At 39.0% G+C, this 16,505-nt stretch overlaps 1 pseudogene; it reads right to left on the bottom strand.

The window, feature by feature from the left end:
- Window positions 1-107: 107 nt before the first annotated feature.
- Window positions 108-15,600, bottom strand: LOC111147220 (annotated as a pseudogene).
- Window positions 15,601-16,505: the final 905 nt, after the last annotated feature.

The raw sequence follows: 16,505 nt of genomic DNA, 5'->3' as shown, positions 1-16,505 counted from the left end.
CGGGGACGGCGGCGGAGGCGCAGAGCACGCGCTTCCACCTGGCGGCCTGCTCCGGGCGGGAGAAAGGTTCCGTCTCCTAGGGCAGCCGTGGTCGCTCGGGTTGCCGCTTACCGCAGGCACAGACCTGGTGGCTCTTGCCTTCCCCGGGCCTCGTAGGTCTCTTTGTAGGGTAACAAATGACAAGGGAGTGCAATGGTTTGCATATCATGGACGCACAGAACAGGGCTTATTTCTTTGTACGGAACTTTTCGCTGACTTTGTGGCCGGACGTCGCGGATTCCCCAGAAGTGCTTTCAAAATTGGCGTTTAAGAGACTGCGATGCAAAAATCAATAGTTCTGGGTGTCTGCGCCCACTTTGGGTGGCACTAAAGCACCATGTTCTTCCAAGGAAGTGAATAGCGGGTTTAAGAGGAAATAAGGAGGAACAATTTGGTGAAGAATTTTTACGCCTTTGAAAATATTTTCCACAAAATCCTTTTTAAAGATTTATTTATTTTAGAGAGAGAGTGGGGGGGGGGGCAGACGGAGAGAGAGAATCTCAAGCAGAGCCCACGCTGAAGCGTGGAGCCCCATCCCGCCGGATCTCAGGACCCTGAGATTAGGACTTGAGCCGGAACCAAGAGGCTTAACTGACTGTACCACTCCGACATCAAATCTTTTTAAAAACTGAAATACTAAATAATTAATTAATTAATTAATTAATTAAGACTGAATTACTATGGGATTGGCTTAGCAACCTGGAAAAGGAATAGGAAATCCCTCACATCAAGGAGTCCTTAAACTCTGACGCAACTTACAGATCATCTTGAGGGCTCTCTACAAATTATCTGTAAGGAATAATTGTAAACAGTAAAAAACAGTAAAAAAAAAAAAAAAGAAAAAAGAAAAATTTAATGAACTACAACACTTTATTTCAAAAGTACTTTCCTGAACACTGTCTTTCAGATCTCAAAGACAAGATATTATGTAGACAAATTGTTTACATGACCCACCCTTTTTTTCAGTGCTTTTCAGTGCTCTTTTTTTCCTTTCTAAAGTCCTCCTACTCAAGGAGTTCCCAATCCCACTTTGACATCCTCCCTACTTTTTGTTACTTTCCACCAGAACGTTATCTCATAACTCGGCTTAGCCAATAAACTTTGAAGCCTCCCAAACACATTAGCATTTTATAGAGACAGCTTTCCACAGTCAGATAAAGAAGTCATCCTAAAATGGGGTTATATTAGGGAAAGTAGCCCTTTTTAAAAGATTTTATTTATTTGACAGAGAGAGACACAGCGAGGGAGGGAACACAAACAGGGGTTGTGGGAGAGGGAGAGAAGCAGGCTTCCTGCCAAGCAAGGAGCCTGATATTGGGCTCCAGGAGGGCTCAGTCGGTTAGGCATCTGCCTTGGGCTCAGGTCATGATCCTGGAGTCCTGGGATTGAGTCCCACACTGGGCTCCCTGCTCAGCAGGGAGCCTACTTCTCCCTCTCCTATTCCCCTGCTGTCCTCTCTCACTCTCCATCAAATGAATAAAATCTTTTTTTTTTTGAGTTTCATGATTAAATCCTTTGGTTATGCTTTATCTGCTCCTTTGTACTCTATATTTCCTATGAACTCTCTAGAGCCTTGATCAAATTGAGGTCCAAATTTTTGGCAAGATTACCTCATAGGTAGTATTGATACTTTCTTCTAGAATATACATATAAGGTTTGCTTATTTCTTTTCATAATGCTAAGATTGATCACTGGGTTCAGTTGTTGGCAGCCTGATCTATCAGATGCCCCTTCCCCTTTCATCAAATCACTTCCTTCACTTTTTGTTTTATACATTTTGAATACTAGGCCTGTATTAGGCAGTATAAGTTTAGAATTGGAATTGTTATAACTGTTACATATTCTAGGTGGTTTGAACTACGTATCAATATGAAGTAAATCCATTTCTAGTGTTGTTTTTGGCTTAAAGTGTATTTTACTTGATATTAATAAAACTATACCAACTTCATGTTGATGGTGTATCCTTTCAATCCTCTTATTTTCAGCAGTAACAAGCAGCCAACACATATCAAAAACCTGAGATTTGTCTAAACATTTCTCCTCCTTGTTATTGTTACATATTCTTGGTCCCAAGACATAACTGATAATGATTTGACCAACCCTCCCACTGTTACCACCAGCCTAGGTCCTCACTGCCTGCTGTCCTAACTCCTCTACTCAGCCAAGTCCATATTTTAGAGTCTGTTACTTTAAGAACCCTTCTTAGGGAACTAAATTCTCTGGAGATAGGAATACATTTTACTAAAAATAACAGAAAACTCAACGTAAGTGGCTTAAATAAAATCTAGCTGGTTCAGCAGCTAAATGACGTCATGGCAGATATCTCTGCAGCGTCCTTGGCCTTCATTATCACAAAACGGCTTACACAGCATCAGCCCTCCTCCCAGACATTTCTAATTATCAGACTCCTGTCCGCAAAACTCAGCTCCAATTTCCCCAGCTCTGGAAAGGAGGGAACTCTGTTTCCAGCCTTTCAGTATTAGACCCTTTAAAACCATTGAAGTAGCGAATAGTATGAAAACTTTTCATGACTATTGAGATAATTTCAGATTTCTGGGTTTTATTGCTTATGATGGCAATATTTCTGGAATACTCACGAATATCCTCCCTTGTCTGCTATGCATACTCCTCACCTTTCAAATTCAGGACAAGCATTTCATCTTCTGTGAGGTCTTCTTTGCTTCCCCTATTTCCCAAAGACTGTCCTATCCCTGAACCTTCTATTACAGAACTTAGCACTTAAATGATATGACTTGTCTCTTCCCTCCAGATGACAGATAAAGTCCTTCAAAATCTCACAGGTAGCCCCAGTGTTCTTCATGAGAAAAAAAGAAGGTGAGCTTTATATTTATGGCCACAAAAGAAGTCTCAGACTGGTCCACCCATGAGTTACTGGATCTCACCGACCTCTGATCTTCTGAGCAAGCTCCCTGGAGCAGAGAGTCTTTACTAATTAAGAACTGGAAGGTCTCCTGGGTGGCTCAGTCTGTTGAGCATCCAACTCTTGGTCTCGGCTCAGGTCATGATCTCAAGGTTATGGGATCAAGCCCCGTGTCCTGCTCTGCGCTTGGCGTGGAGTCTGCTTGAAATTCTTTCTCTGTATGTCCCTCCCTCCCCCAAACTCATGGACATTCTTTTTCTCTCTCAAATAAATAAAATCTTTAAAAAAAAAAAAAAAAAAAAGAACTCCATGGGATACCTGAGTGGCTTAGTTGGTTAAGTGTCCAACTCTTGATCTCAACTCAGGTCTTGGTATCAGAGTTGTGAGTTCAAGCCCCACATTGGGCTCCACACCTTAAAAAAAAAAACAAAAAAACAAACAAAAAAACAAAAAAACTCCAAGGTGCCTGTAAGTTCACCTTTATTCTGGAAGGAGGCAAGTGGAAAACAGCCTCCAGACAAGCTTTAATCAATATGAAGAACAGATTGGAATGTTATTTGGGTTGTAGAGTACCTTCACTTTAAGCATTTTATGGCCTTCAATTTGGAGAACTTCACACTGACATAGTCCTGGATACCTGAACACTACAGTCTTTTCAACCTGACATGTCCTGAGTCTCTGACAACCTATGGCAGCATCACTTCCAAACCAAATGTGGAGAAACATGTCTTTGAGAGCTCCATGTAAATTTCCTGAGCCACTTCTACTCAGCTAAGTGTTCTAAGTTCTATAGTAAAGACTTTCCTCCCTCCAGTTCATCAGGGACATATCATTTCCTGTAATTCCTTGACTATAATGAAGTTAGGGGAAACCCCAGCCACATTCTACCCAGAGGAAGAGGTGAAACAGAGAGGAATGCCTCAAAGAGGTTTGGTTGTTTTAACAAAAAGATCCTGGCTTGGGGCACCTGGCTGGCTCACTCGGAAGAGCATGCAATTCATGATCTCAGGGCTATGAGTTCAAGCCCCACGTTGGGTGTAGAGATTACTTTTAAAAAAATCAAAAAGATCCTACTTAACATTTAGCACTTCTGGGATTCCTTCCAAGTTCTATTTCCATTCCACTCTGAACCCACTAGCTATATCTGGCTGGGCAGACAGAAACACAGGAGGAAGATAATGATTCTGGGAGACAGAAGAAATCCAATGAATAGAGAATTTTTCTTTGTTATGGTGTGGGGATATCTCACTGGCCTTTACCAGTACCTAGGGTAAATACCCCATGCCAGTTCCCACCAAATAACTTTCTGATTCAAAATTTAGCTTCTCAAGTATCTTAACAATGAAAAAGTAGGAGCTAGGAAACTTTTAGCATCATTAAATAGGAACAAAGTTTATTCTAAATGAACAAAGTAGCATTTCTGTGTAAATACCTAAGATAGGTAAATACCTAAGATAGGTATTTACACAGAAATAGGTATTTACTATTAGGTATTTACTACAATACTTACATAGAGCTTCCTATGTGCCAGGCTCTGTTCTCAGACCTTTATATGTATTAACTCCCTTTATCCTTATGACAACCATATGATGAATTAAGTTTTATTGTTTTTGTTCTCATTTTCTGAATGAAGATACCAAGGCATTAAAATGTTAGATAACTTTTCCAAGGTCCTATCTGTTGGTAAGAAGTGGCAGAGCTGAGATTTAAACCCAGGCAGTCTGGCAGAGTTTGTTCTCTTAGGTGTTCTGCTATTCACCATGGAATCTGCCCCTGAGAAATCTGCAGAGGGAAAGCCTGAGCCTAGGACGTGGAGCTCTCAGCGGTCTGCTGATCCTAACAAACACTGCCAACCCTCCCAGACCTTTGTAACAACTCAGATGATCCCTCATTGCCCAAGCCAGATCTTCGTTTAAATAAGGAAATACAGGGGCGCCTGGGTGGCTCAGTGGGTTAAAACCTCTGCCTTCGGCTCAGGTCATGATCCTAGGGTCCTGGGATCGAGCCCCACATCGGGCTCTCTGCTCAGCGGGGAGCCTGCTTCTCCCTCTCTCTCTCTGCCTGCCTCTCTGACTACTTGTGATCTCTCTCTCTGTCAAATAAATAAATAAAAATCTTTTTAAAAAATTATTAAATAAGGAAATACAGGATGTGTGGTACATGATGAGTAAATGAAAGGCTTATTAGAAAAGTTTTCGCTCATGTTCAGATCATTTCCAATCTCATTGTCTTTCAGTATGCTAGCAATCCTTTCCACTCTTCTTCACCATGCAGGCTCCTGTCTGCCTCTCAAATTCAGAACAAGCTTCCTGTTCTCTGGAAAGCCTTCCTCACTGCCGCCCCCAAAGGCAGTCCTCCTGCACTGTCTAAGGCAGCAGCCAGCACTTCATAATATAGATACTTTTTTTTTTTAAATATTTTATTTATTTATTTGACAGACAGAGATCACAAGTAGGCAGAGAAGCAGGCAGAGAGAGAGGAAGGGAAGCAGGCTCCCCGCTGTGCAGAGAGCCCGATGCGGGGCTCGATCCCAGGACCCCGGGATCATGACCTGAGCCGAATGCAGCGGCCCAACCCACTGAGCCACCCAGGCGCCCCATAATATAGATACTCTTATTCTCACCTCTCTAGATGGTGAACTCTTTGAAAACAGAACTCTGTGGAAAGCCTCCGTTTCCCTGCCTGCATATTGAGAGTAATAAAATTCACCACCACCCCCTCCATGAGAATTAACTAAAATAATCTCTGGAAAGCACTTACTTGACATTCAGTTTTCAGTGGACGATAGCCGCTATGAAAATATAGTTTTGGGGCATCTGGGTGGCTCAGCTGGTTGAGCGACTGCCTTCGGCTCAGGTCATGGTCCTGGAGTCCCGGGATAGAGTCCCACATGGGGCTCCCTGCTCAGCGGGGAGTCTTCTTCTGCTGACCTCTCTCCTCTCATGCTCTCTCTCTCATCCTCTCTCTCACATACACACATATAAATAAAATCTTTTAAAAAGGCGGGGGGGGGGCATGGCTGGGTGGCTCAGTGGGTTAAAGCCTCTGCATTCAGCTCAGGTCATGATCCGAGGGTCCTAGGATAGAGCCCTGCATTGGGCTCTCTGCTGAGCGGGGAGCCTGCTTTCTCTCTCTCTGCCTGCTTCTCCACCTACTTGTGATCTCTGTCTGTCAAATAAATAAATAAATCTTAAAAAAAAAGAAAGAAAGAAAGAAAAGAAAAGAAAATATGGTTTTGTAACCTGGGGTGATGGGTACAGTGTTGACACATGATATACACTTAGTAGATGTTTGCTAAACGAGTACAAAATAATCCACAAAATCAAGAAGGATATACTTTTAAAGTCTTAGTTAAAGGTCTTTATAATACAGTGCTAACCCTGATCTGCCAGTTTTGTCTATTGACAATTTCACAATCCAAATTGTCATATACCTTGGTGGTGTCGTTTCATTTTTTTTAGTTATGGTTGAAAGGATGCTATGACCAAGACTGTTTGAAATTAAAATAGAGAAGCAAATGTAGTCAAATAAGGAAAAGGTCTCCTTGTTTTTAAATTATTTCATTATTAAACTTAGTCATCTTACATTTTAAGATAAAGACAATAGGCTAAAAATAGTCCTTTTGCATTTTTCCTTTTTTGGTTCCTTTCCCTGCTACATAGTTTTAGCTTTAAATAAAGAACAATGACTGCCTTCAAGTTATCTTACAAACAGATCAAGTTTTATTATAATTACTAGCACAACAAAATTTCAATGTACCCAAAAAAGTTTCTAAGCTCCTTGGCACGACCTACTTTACTGGATTACCATTAAAACAGTAAAAATTCCAGACTAATAAAAGAATTTGGAAAATGCCTTTGAGAAATGGGATATCTATTGGATAAAAACCATTTCTGACATTCGGTAAGTTTTGTCTGTATTTTATTTACTTTATTGAATTCACCATAAGTATCTCTAAAATCCCTATATTACTAATAACACAGATATAGAGAAATTGATTAGTATTAGCTCTGAGAACAAACTGGTGATTGACAGAGGGGAGTGCCTGGGGAGGGGTCGGTGGGCAAAATACGTAAAGGGGATTAAGAGGTACATACTTCCAGTTATAAAATAAATAAGTCAGGGCACCTGGGTGGCCCAGTCAGTTAAGTGTCTGACTTGATTTCAGCTCAGGTCATGATCCCAAGGTTGTGAGATTGAGTCCTGAGTAGGGCTTCTTGCAGGGCATGGAGCCTGCTTAAAATTCCTTCTCTCGTCCTGCCTTTAACCCTCCCCTCCTCTTTAAAAATAAAAATAAAAATAAAAATAAAAAAAGAAATAAAAAGTCATGGGGATGAAAAGTACAGCATAGGGAATATAGTCAATAATACTGTAATAATGTTGCATGGTGACAGACAGTAACTACACTTATAGTAGTAAGCATTTAGTAATGTATATAATTATCCGATTACTATGTTGTACACCTGAAACTAACATAATATTTTATGTCCACATTTTTAAAAATTAACTCATATAAGGTTATTTATTTTACCTTAATTCTTTTGAAAGGAATAAAACAGGAATTATATCATTTTATAAAGCATATGTTTTCTTATGCTGGGATATCTTGTAGTGATAATTAGTTTACTTTAATAATTTTTATTCTTCATACATTTAGGAAACCTGAACCTCATTTTTGCAGAATTGCAGAAAGCAGTATTGAACTTGACATAATTATTTTCACAATCTATAGACATTCCTTCCAGAAAATGTTACCAAATACCTATACTGTGTAAGCATTATGCTGGATGTTCAGGATAGGAAGACAAATGAACAAAACCCAAAAAGTAAGTAATGGTAAGTATTATAAAGAAAAAGAAAGCGGACTAAGAGGAATAGAGTGAAGGGGATAGGGTGTTATATGGATCAAATAAATATCTCTGAAAACTTAGGTGCCTTGAGTAGAGAATCCTGAAAGAACATGAGTGTGACCACAGAAACACTGAGCAAGAGTGCTCCAGGCAGACAGATTAGCAAGGGCAAAGGTCCTCAGGGAGAATGTATTTTGCTTGTTCTTAGCAAAGAGATCAGTGTGGGTTGAGTGGTATAAGCAAGAAAGAGGGAAAAAAGGCAGGAGATGAAATCAGAGAGAAAACAGGACCCAGATCATAGAGGGCTTTGTGGATCCACTGGAAAGATGATATGAGCCACAAATGTAATTTTAAATTTTCTGGTGGCCATATTTTAAGAGGTAAAAGAAACAAGTAAAATTAATTTTAGTAATATATTTTATTTGACTCAACATATTCAAAATATTATCATCTTTTTTAAACATCTTTTTAAATTTTTATTTTTTTTAAAGATTTTTATTTATTTATTTATTTGACAGAGAGAGAAAGAGATCACAAGTAGACAGAGAGGGGGAAGCAGACTCCCTGCTAAGCAGAGAGCCCGATGTGGGGCTCGATCCCAGGACCCTGAGATCATGACCTGAGCCGAAGGTAGAGGGTCAATCCACTGAGCCACCCAGGTGCCCCAAAATATTATCATCTTAACATGTAATTAATATAAGAAAATACTTATGAGTTATTTTACTTTTTTTTTCTTTCTTGCTAAGTCTTTAAAATCCAGTGTGTATTAAAAGCCAGTGTACTCACAGCACATCTAAATTCAGACTCGCACATTTCAAGTGCTCAATAGCCACGCGGGGCTAGCGGCTACCATATTTTATTTATCAAATATACACAGAAATAAAGAGAAGAGTATAATGAATTTAATGTTATCACCTACTTTCAATAATTAGCAATACACAGACAGCCTTGTTTCACTTATGTCCATTCAATTTTCCCAAACCCCTAAACTGGGGCGGGGGGGCGGGGGGAGTACCAAATTATTTGAAGGAATGTTTATTTTGGTACTCAAATCCAGATATTTTTGAAGGAATATATTAGAGAGTTTTGAACACAGGAATGACTTTAAACAGCTCACTCTGCCAAGTTGAGAATAGTTTGTGAAGGAGAAGCATGGGTGGAAATGGGAAGACCTGTTACAAGAGCATTATCAGAATCCTGGTGAATTTATAGCACGTTAGTAGGGGATGGTGGTGGCAGGGGAGATGGTGAGGAATGGAAGATCGATTTGATCCTTACTGTATTTCAAGAAAGAGGCTGATAGGATATACTGATGGAACAGTTATGGAATATAAGAGAGAAGAGTCAGGATGACTCTAGGTAGGTTTTTGGCCTCAGCAACATGATAGAGCTGTCATTTACTGAGATACAGGAGGCTGCCGGAGGAATAGCTGGATGGAGATCAAGAGTTCACTTTTGGAAATGTGACATTTAAACTACCTATTAGACATCCAAGTACAGATGGTGAATGAAAAGTTGGAGATCTAGATCTGCAATTCAGAGAAGTCCAGGCAGGAGATATAAATTTGAGAGTGATCGGAAAACAAATGATGTTAAAAACTATGGGACAAGATGTGTTCAGCAGGAAGTGAATACATATAGCAGAGACGTCCTACTGCATGCCAGGATTTAAAAGTGGGAAGAGGAGGAGGAACCAGGAAAGGAAACTGAATAGAAGCCCCAAACGAGCCAGAAAAATAAATAAATAAAACCCAAGAAAAAGTATTGTCCCAGAAGACAAGTAAAAGAAATATTTCAAGGAGTAGGTAGGAAGCAAGACCCAAACTAAACCGAAAAAGGAAATAAAAACCAATACAGAGAAATTTGAAAACAAACTAAAGCAAATGAACCTACTAGTGGGTGGTTTGGTGACAAAAATCACAAAAAGAATCATTCCAGCTGACCTTTGTTTTTTTTTTTTGTTTTGTTTTTTGTTTTTAAAGATCTTACTTATTTATTTAGTTGTCAGAGAGAGAGAGCGAGAGAGCGCGAGCAGGCTCCCCGCAGAGCAAGGAGCTCCATGCGGGACTCAATCCCAGGACTCTGGGATCATGCCCCGAGTCGGGGGCAGCGGCTCCACCAACTAAGCCACCCAGTCGTCCCACCAACTGACCTTTGAACAAAACATTTTGACTATACAGTTCTGAGTGGGATATAATCTTAGGGGGAAAAAACATTAGAAAGGCAAACAACCTTAAATTATCTAGTTTCATTTAGTAGTTTTATTGTTAATAGCAACAATTATATTATTCGGAAACCAACATATACATGTTTTTTAATATACTACTACTAAGAAACTTATGTTAAAGCTGTTCAGCATTGAAAGGTTTAAAAAAGGGTGCCTGGGTGGCTCAGTGGGTTGAGCTTCTGCCTTCAGCTCAGGTCATGATCTTAGGGTCCTGGGATCGAGCCCCACGTCGGGCTCTCTCCTCGGCGGGGAGCCTGCTTCTCCCTCTCTCTCTGTCAAATAAATAAATAAAATCTTTAAAAAGAAAAATAAAAGAAAAAGAAAGGTTTAAACAAACAAACAAACAAACAAAAAACCATGTGGGGCACCTGGTTTGTGCAGTCAGTTGAGAGCCCAGCTCTTGATTTTGGCTCAGGTCATGATCTCAGGATCCTAGGATCAAGCCTCACCTCGGGCTCCCTGCTCAGCTGGGAGTCTGCTTGAGATTCTTTCTCTCCCTCTTCCTCTGCCCCTCCTCCCTGCATGCTCTCTCTCTCTATCTCAAATAAACAAATAAACCTTAAAAAAAAATGGGGAGTCTGTGTGGCTCAGTTGATTAAACATCCAGCTCTTGGCTTTGGTCCCACATTGGGCTCTGCGTTCAGCGCAGAGTCTGCCTCAAATTCTCTCTCCCTCTCCCTCATGCTCACTCTCCATAAATAAATAAAATCTTTTTTAAAAATTTTATAATTTTAAATTAGTTATAAATATCAGTATAAACTCATACTTTAAAATTTTTTTATAGTTACTTGTTTTCTAGATCTGTCTACTGAAAAGGCCAAGAAGCAACAATAACTCAGTAGCAACAAGAATCCCATATTGTGGTTTCAAAACATCATTTCACACTAAAAGGCCTCGGGATTTTCCAGTCAATTCCAAGAAATATACCAGCTGAGCTTGGGATGTCTTATTTTACCAGAAAACAAAGTCTACCAAAAGCTAATATTTTCATATCAAACAAATACAGAAGACTCAAAAGTTTCCCACTTGTACCCAAAATAGAACCATTTGAGTGTCAACAATTGCAACTGACAGAAACACATTGAATGGGTTCAGACTGCTATTCAAAAAAGGAAAAAGAGAAAGATTCTATGGACATCAGGGAGGTTGCTAAGTAACCAATACATTACTGTAAAATTAGATAATTAAACGGAAATAACTAAAGATCTTGGGACGCCTGGGTGGCTCAGTGGATTAAGCTTCTGCCTTCGACTCGGGTCATGATCTCAGGGTCCTAGGATCCAGCCCCGCTTCGGGCTCTCTTCCTCCGCGGAGCCTGCTTCCCCCTTTCTCTCTGTCTGCCTCTCTGCCTACTTGTGATCTCTTTCTCTGTCAAATAAATAAATAAAATCTAAAATATATGTATATATTTATTTTATTTTTTGTTTATTTGACAGAGAGGGAAATCACAAGTAGGCAGAAGTAGGCAAAGAAGCAGGCAGATAGAGAGGGAGAAGCAGGCCCTCCGCTGAGCAGAGAGCCCGGTGTGGGGCTCGATTCCAGGACCCTGGGATCATGACCTGAGCCAAAGGCAGAGGCTTAACCCACTGAGCCACCCAGGCACCCCATCCATCCATCCATCCATACATACATACATAGCCTGCCTTTCTGGTATGAACAGTATTTCAGGATAAGCAAACAACCCTCGTGGATGTAAAAAAGTTCTTCTATACAGAATTCTAGCTAATAAATGAAGAAGGAATGACTGCATTAGAAAATCACCATCTTGCAAACCCTATTTATTTTCAAATGAATCAGCAGTGTTCATCAATAGATACCAAAATCATTAAGTGAAAGATTGTTGGAAAACTTTACAGTGAAGGAATGAGGCTGTCATCACATAAACAACTTAAGCATTGCTAGAAGTGAAGCCATCTGACCCTATGTGGCCCTTGAGGTGATGAAATAATAGAGTCTGTAACATCACCTATAGCATGTCCTTGTCAAGAATCTAGAATACAATTTAATAAAATTTTTAGATCTAACTCCTAGACTGCAGGAAATACAGAGGATGAAAAGGCAAATTAAACACCATAAGGATACAACTGAAACATTCCACAAGACTGCTGACCCAGTTTCTTCAAGAAGTAAATCAAATTAGGGAGGGGGAAATGGAGCACTTCTGCAAACGAAACTGTAAGAACCAAATGTGGACCTTGTGTGGATTCTGGCTTGAAAAAATAATAATTGTAAAAAGACATTTCTTGAGATGATAGGGAAATTTGAGTTGTTTTTACTATAACTTAAGAAATGCATACTTTGGGGCACCTGGGTGGCTCAGTGGGTTATAGCCTCTTCCTTCAGCTCAGGTCATGATCTCAGGGTTCTGGGATCTAGGCCCGCATGGTACTCTGCTCAGCAGAGAGCCTGCTTCCCTTCCTCTTTCTCTCTGCCTGACTCTCTGCCTACTTGTGATCTCTGTCTGTCAAATAAATAAAATCTTAAAAAAAAAAAAAGAAAGAAATGCATACTTCATTTTGATAGATATAAAAATGGCTTTGTGGTTACATTTAAAAACATTTTTTTGTCTTTTAAAGCATCATGAAGTAGTCAGGATAAAGTATCATGCCTTCTAAAACTTGGTTTTAAATACTCCAGGCAAGAAATAATTAATTAAATAGAAACAGCTCCAGTTTATCAAGTATCCCTTACGCCAGAAAAGATAAGAGCCCCTTGTTCCTCAGTAGCCACAGCAGTATACTTTCCTTGCTTCAGACATTCGGATGGACGTCATGACTCAAGAATTGTGGAGGTCAGAACTGAATCAGGCAAAGGCAGCAACTTCATGATTAAGAGTCAATTGCAGCTTCATGGTACCTGACACCTACTTCATGGCCCTGGTTTGGGCAGCAGATCTGACAAAGGACACAGACAAACCAATATTGATGGTAAGGCAGATAATTTTGTAGAACATTTCTGATTCCAAGACGATCTGTCCATCAGGGATGGAAATGACATTCATTGGCTCATAAGCAGACACATCGCCAGCTGTGTTTCCATGAGTGGTAAAGCAGTCAAGGAGCTGCTACCAAAAGAATCGTTCATTTGGGCTGCTCTCTCCAAAGGATGGGAATGTAGGTAGAACACATCACCAGGATAGTCTTCATGGGCAGCAGAGATGTGACAATAAGCAACAGACTGTTTGGATAACTCATCATAGGTGAGTGAATCATGTTTGCCATTATCCTTAAAATATTCTTCTAAGCAGCCAGAATAAGGAGTCAGGTACTGATGTGGGGCAGAATCAGTAGCAGCAGCTGAAACCACAATGGTGCCCTTCATAGTATCTGTAAGTCTCTTTACCAACAGTGCAACAGTGGATCTCTTTGGACCAATAGCAATGTAGATACAGTACAGCTTCTTCTTTTCATCAGATCCATCATGAAACATTTCTGGTTAATGATTATGTCAATCTTTGATGTTTTGCCAGTCCATTGGCCAACATTAAACAGCTCAGTTTGACCAGGATCAATTGGCACCAAGCTATCCACAGCCTTAATGCCTGCCTGAACTGGTTCCTGCAGATTGGAGGAATAATCCCAGGTGCTTTTAGGCCAACTTGCCTATGGTTCTTGGAACCACTTACCAATGGCACCTACTACATGAGCCAACAGCTTCTCACCAACGAAAACATCCACAATGGCTCCTGTCCTCTTCACAGTATCTCCTTCCTTAATTAATTTTCATTTCCGAACACAACACCACCAACATTATCAAGTTCCAAGTTCAGACACAAACACTTCAAGCTTGGAAGAAGACTCTACCCTTTCTTCTGCTTGGACATTTCTCAGCCCATGTACTTGAACAATACCATCACAATACTTAAGAGACATCCAGTCTCTTCAATCACTGGTCAGTGATTCCAGGTTTTAAATAATTTGTAAGTGTTCAGTTTCTGAACAACTTTATCATCCACTAAGAATTTAAAAATCACATTCTCTGTTCAGCTGTTAATGCTGGGATCCATATTTAGTTTTATAAGCTTTTCCCTGTTTTTAGTTTTGTTTGGGTTTTTGGATCATGAATTTTATTTCTGTTTGTCGATAAGAAATATAAGAGTGGAATGTTAATAAATTTCAGTTTAGTTCTGTAATGTCAAGAATTTAAAAATTAAAAAATGGATTGGTTAAAAAAAAAAAGGTATTAGCTCTAAGAATACACTCTTCAAAAACAGAGGACACCCCAGAGGTGCCAGTCTTCTGAGGACAGATGCTAGAGACAGGGAGGTTCCTTGTGACAATTAAGGATGATTGCCAAGCATTTCTGGAGACCAGACTAGCCTTCTGAGAGAAGATGAAAGCCACAACCCAAGGCCATGTGCATAGACAACATTTTTTTCTTAAGGCTAATTTGGTTTTTTTCTAGTGGGGCTCAAACTCACGACCCCAAGATTAAGAGTCACATGTTCTTCCTACTTAGCCAGCCAGGCATCCCCAGATAGCATCTTTAGAGCTCTCCCCAGGTCGTTCCTCTCTAGCTGCAGCCTCTGAACCAACTCCCAAACAAATATTAATCTAAAGAAATTACACTAGTATTCTAAGATAGTATACTAGTATAATGAGATAATTATATTAGTATTAGACAAAATACAGTTTTAAGAAAAAATTATTATTATGGACAAGGAAAGTTACAACATAAGAATAAAAACAATTCATTCGAAAGACAAGACAATTTTATATATATTCTTTAAAGATTTATTTTATTTAAGAGTGCATGTGTGCACATGCATGATTTGAGGGAGAGACAGAGAGAATCTTCAAGCAGACTCCCTGCCAAGTGCAGAGCCAGATGCAGGGCTTGATCTCATGACCCATGAGACCCTGACCTGAGTCAAAATCAAGAGTCAGATGCTCAACCAACTGGGTCACCCAGGTGCCCCTATGATTTTTCTAATTTTTAACTTTTTATCAAGACATTTTCAAACATATAAAAGGTAGGAAAAATGGTACAATGAACTCCTTTGAGTCAACCACTGTTAATATTTACATTTTGTCATATTAACTTTATTGCTTTAGCTATCTATATTTTTTATTATGATGATTGAGCTGTTTCAAAGTAAGTGTCACACACAATGACATGTTATGCCAAAATACTTTACACGTCTAAAAAAAAAATGACATTCTCCTATCTAGACACAATGGTATTATCACAACAACACAAAAATAATTCCCTAATTTTATCTTATACCCATTCTATATTTAAATTTACCATGTTCTCAAAATGTTATAAATAGCTCATTTTTTCATAGCAGGATTCAATCAAAATCATCTATAGTATCTGATTGTTATATCTCTTAAATTTTTTTTTTATTTTTTAAAGATTTTACTTATTTATTTGACAGACAGAGATCACAAGTAGGCAGAGAGGCAGGCAGAGAGAGAGGAAGGGAAACAGGCTCCTCGCCGAGCAAAGAGCCTGATGCGGGGCTTGATCCCAGGACTGTGGGATCATGAGTTGAGCCAAAGAAAGAGGCTTTAACCCACTGAGCCACCCAGGTGCCCCAATCTCTTAAATTGCTTTTAATCTATAGCTATTACCTCTCCTCCATTTTTAGGAAATCCCATTTCTAAGAATCTATCCCAAAGATAACACCAGTAAAATTTTTTATTTATTTTTTTATTGGTATAATTGACATACAACATTATACTAGTTTTAGGTATACAACATAATGATTCCATATTAGTATGTATTGTGAAACGATCACCACAATGTTTAGTTAACAACCATCACCATTCATAGTTCCAGAATTTTTTTCTCGTGATGTGATTTAGTCTCTTAGCAACTTTCATATATGCAATATAGTATTATTAACTATAGTCACCATGCTGTAAATTACATTGCCATGACTTATTTATCTTATTACTGTAAGTTTGTACTTTTTTATTTCCTTTATCCATTTTGCCCACCCCCTAAACCCTGCCTCTTGTAAGTACTAGTCTGTTCTCTATATTTATGAGCTTGGTTTTGTGGATTTTTTGTTTGTTTATTTGGCTTTTTAAATTACACATGGGAATGAGATCATAATGAACGACAACAAATTTTTAATACATATGTACAAAGTTATTCCCTTCAGCACTATTTTTACAGCAAAAAGACTGGAAACAAACCAAATGTCTATCTATAGGGGACTAGTTGCGTGAACAGCCATACTATGAAGTCCTATGCAGCAGTAAAAAAAAAAAAAAAAAAAAAAAAAAAATTAGGAAAATCTCTTGAATACTGCTATAAAATCATCTCCAGAATATATTGTTAAAATGCATAAATCATGTCACAATGTGTACAGAATCCTACCTTTTAACTAAGAAATAATCAAAGAACAAAGCATAAAAAAGAGCAAAGAAAAACAAATAAAAATAAAAGGCAACATCATTGCAATTCATACTGTAGATATTAAAAAACAGTAAGATATTAATGCCAATAAACTTGAATGCCAATAAACTTGAAAATTTAAATGAACAAGAAAAATTTA

Source organism: Enhydra lutris, unplaced genomic scaffold (genome assembly GCF_002288905.1).
Source record: "Enhydra lutris kenyoni isolate GAN:26980312 unplaced genomic scaffold, ASM228890v2 scaffoldscaffold16, whole genome shotgun sequence".
In the NCBI taxonomy this organism is placed as follows: domain Eukaryota; kingdom Metazoa; phylum Chordata; class Mammalia; order Carnivora; family Mustelidae; genus Enhydra; species Enhydra lutris.
Note: the sequence above shows the minus strand (reverse complement) of the source record. Positions and strands in the feature narration are given on the sequence as shown.